Below are 3,884 nucleotides of genomic sequence, written 5' to 3' on the forward strand. Positions count from 1 at the left end.
AACTCTTGAACCATCAAGATTCCGACTTGTTGAATGGGGTTGGTAAGTACTTCCCAACCTCTTCTTCGGATCTCATGGCGGATCTCCGGATATTCACCTTTTTGAGTGAAAAGGGGACTTCGGGGATCACCTTCTTCAAGGCCACAACTTCCTAGAAGTGGTCTTGATGCACCCTTGAGAGGAATCTATCCATCTCCCATGACTCGGAGGTGGAAGCCTTTGCCTTCCCTTTCCTCTTTCTAGAGGTTTCTCCGGCCTTGGATGCCATAAATGGTTATGGAAAAACGAAAAAGCAACGCTTTCACCACACCAAACTTAAAATGTTTGCTCGTCCTCGAGCAAAAGAAGAAAGAAGAGAGTAGAAGAAGAAGAAGTGAGGAAGAGGGAGATGGTGGTGTATTCGGCCAAGGAGGGGGAGAAGTGGTGTTTAGGTAGTGGGAAAATGAAGGGGTAAAGAGGGGTTTATATAGGAAAGAGGGGAATGAGGGTTCGGCCATTTGAGGGTGGGTTTGGGAGGGAAAGTGGTTTGAATTTGAAGGGTGAGGTTGGTGGGGATTTATAAAGGATGGATGTGAATGGTGAAGAGAAAAATGGGATTTGATAGGTGAGGGGTTTTTGGGGAAGAGGTGTTGAGGTGATTGGTGAGTGGGGGAAGAAGAGAGAGAATGATGGTAGGGTCCTGTGGGGTCCACAGATCCTGTAGTGTCAAGGAAAAGGCATCCTTGCACCAAATGGCATCAAAATCCACGTTTTGAGCCTTTTCTGGCGTTAAACGCCGGGCTGGTGCCCATTCCTGGCGTTTAACGCCAGGTTTTTACCCTTTACTGGCGTTTAACGCCAGTCTGGTGCCCCTTTCTGGCGTTAAACGCCCAGAATGGTGCCAGACTGGGCGTTAAACGCCCAACAGCTAGCATTACTGGCATTTGAACGCCAGCTTCTTCTTCTCCAGGGTGTGCTGTTTTTCTTCCTGTTTTTCATTTTGTTTTTGCTTTTTTTCATTGTTTTTGTGACTTCTTATGATCATCAACCTACAAAAAAGATAAAATAACAAAAGAAAATAATTAATTATAAAACATTGGGTTGCCTCCCAACAAGCGCTTCTTTACTGTCATTAGCTTGACAGAGGACTCTCATGGAGCCTCAGAGATGCTCAGAACCGTGTTGGAACTTCCCAACACCAAACTTAGAGTTTGATTATGGCCTCCCAACACCAAACTTAGAGTCTGACTGTGGGGGCTCTGTTTGGCTCTGTTTTGAGAGAAGCTCTTCATGCTTCTTCTCCATGATGACAGAGGGATATCCTTGGGCCTTAAACACCAAGGATTCTTCATTCACTTGAATGATCAACTCTCCTCTATCAACATTAATCATAGCCCTTGCTGTGGCTAGGAAGGGTCTGCCAAGGATGATGGATTCATCCATGCATTTCCCAATCTCTAGGACTATGAAATCAGTAGGAATGTAATGGTCTTCAACCTTAACCAGAACATCCTCTACAAGTCCATAGGCTTGTTTTCTTGAGTTGTCTGCCATCTCTAGTGAGATTTTTGCAGCTTGCACCTCAAAGATCCCTAATTTCTCCATTACAGAGAGGGGCATGAGGTTTATACTTGACCCCAAGTCACACAAGGCCTTCTTGAAGGTCATGGTGCCTATGGTACAAGGTATAGAAAACTTCCCAGGATCCTGCCTCTTTTGAGGCAATTGCTGCCTAGACAAGTTATCCAGTTCTTTGGTGAGCAAAGGGGGTTCATCCTCCCAAGTCTCATTTCCAAATAACTTGTCATTCAGCTTCATGATTGCTCCAAGGTATTTAGCAACTTGCTCTTCAGTGACATACTCATCCTCTTCAGAGGAAGAATAGTCATCAGAGCTCATGAAAGGCAGCAGTAAGTCCAAGGGAATCTCTATGGTCTCAGTTTGAGCCTCAGATTCCCAAGGTTCCTCATTGGGGAACTCATGGAGGCCAGTGGACGTCCAGTGAGGCCTTCCTCGTGGCGTTCACTGCCTCTTCTTCCTCCCAGAATTCGGCCATATTTATGGCTTTGCACTCTCCTTTTGGATTTTCTTCAGTGTTACTTGGGAGAGTGCTTGGGGGAAGTTCAGTAATTTTCTTGCTCAGCTGACCCACTTGTCCTTCCAAATTCCTAATGGAGGATCTAGTTTCAGTCATGAAACTTTGAGTGGTTTTGATTAGATCAGAGACCATGGTTGCTAAGTCAGAGGTATTCTGCTTAGAGCTCTCTGTCTGTTGCTGAGAAGATGATGGAAAAGGTTTACCATTGTTAAACCTGTTTCTTCCACCATTATTATTGAAACCTTGTTGAGGTCTCTCTTGATTCTTCCATGAGAGATTTGGGTGGTTTCTCCATGAAGAATTATAGGTGTTTCCATAGGGTTCTCCCAGGTAATTCACCTCTTCCATGGAAGGGTTCTCAGGATCATAAGCTTCTTCCTCAGATGAAGCCTCCTCAGTACTGCTTGGTGCATTTTGCATTCCAGACAGACTTTGAGAAATCAAATTGACTTGTTGAGTCAATATTTTATTCTGAGCCAAAATGGCATTCAGAGTGTCAATTTCAAGAACTCCTTTCTTCTGACTAGTCCCATTGTTCACAGGATTCCTTTCAGAAGTGTACATGAATTGGTTATTTGCAACCATTTCAATCAATTCTTGAGCTTCTGCAGGCGTCTTCTTCAGATGAAGAGATCCTCCAGCAGAGCTATCCAAAGACATCTTGGATAGTTCAGAGAGACCATCATAGAAAATACCTATGATGCTCCATTCAGAAAGCATGTCTGAGGACATCTTTGATTAATTGTTTGTATCTTTCCCAAGCTTCATAGAGGGATTCTCCATCCTTCTGTCTGAAGGTTTGGACTTCCACTCTAAGCTTACTCCATCTTTGTGGTGGAAAGAACTTTGCCAAGAAGGCATTGACTAGCTTTTTCCAAGAGTCCAGGCTTTCTTTAGGTTGAGAATCCAACCATATTCTAGCTCTGTCTCTACAGCAAAAGGGAATAGCATCAGTCTATAGACCTCAGGGTTAACCCCATTAGTCTTGACTGTGTCACAGATTTGCAAGAACTCGCTAAGAACTGATGAGGATCTTCCATTGGAAGTCCATGAAACTTGCAATTCTGTTGCATTAGAGAAACTAATTGAGGCTTAAGCTCAAAGTTGTTTGCTCCAATGGCAGGGATAGAGATGCTTCTCCCATAAAAATCAGGAGTAGGTGCAGTAAAGTCACCCAGCACCTTCCTTGCATTGTTGGCATTGTTGTGTTTTCGGCTGCCATGTGTTCTTCTTCCTTGAAGAATTCGGTCAGGTCCTCTAAAGAGTTGTGCCTTGGCTTCTCTTAGCTTTCGCTTCAAGGTCCTCTCAGGTTCAGGGTCAGCTTCAACAAGAATGCCTTTGTCTCTGCTCCTGCTCATATGAAAGAGAAGAGAAACAGAAAGTGTGGAATCCTCTATGTCACAGTATAGAGATTCCTTGAAATGTCAGAGGAAAGAGAAATAGAAAGAAGAAGGAGAAGAAGAATTCGAATTTAATTAGATAAGGTTCGAATTGTGCATTTAGAAGGAGTGGTACTCCCTAAATAAGGATGTGGAAGGAGGGAAGATAATTTCGAAAATTCATTAAATATTTTGAAAACATTTTTGAAAAACATTAATTGATTTTCGAAAATCAAAGTGGAAAAGAAATCAAGTGATTTTTGAAAAAAGATTTTAAAATTAGAAATTAAAAAGATTTGATTGAAAACTATTTTGAAAAAGATGTGGTTAAAAAGATTTAATTGAAAGTTATGGTTTTAAAAAGATGTGATTGAGAAGATATGATTTGAAAACAATTTTTAAAAGATATGATTTGAAAACAATTTGAA

General features: G+C 42.2%; 1 non-coding gene across 1 annotated transcript; it reads left to right on the forward strand.

Annotated features, from left to right (window-relative positions):
- The first annotated feature begins 2,791 nt into the window (after positions 1 to 2,791).
- LOC130959785 (small nucleolar RNA R71) lies at positions 2,792 to 2,897 on the forward strand. Its single transcript, XR_009078851.1, has one exon. It is a non-coding gene; the product is annotated as a small nucleolar RNA R71 (small nucleolar RNA).
- The last annotated feature ends 987 nt before the right edge of the window (positions 2,898 to 3,884 follow it).

Source organism: Arachis stenosperma, chromosome 10 (assembly GCF_014773155.1).
Source record: "Arachis stenosperma cultivar V10309 chromosome 10, arast.V10309.gnm1.PFL2, whole genome shotgun sequence".
Classification (NCBI taxonomy): Eukaryota; Viridiplantae; Streptophyta; class Magnoliopsida; order Fabales; family Fabaceae; genus Arachis; species Arachis stenosperma.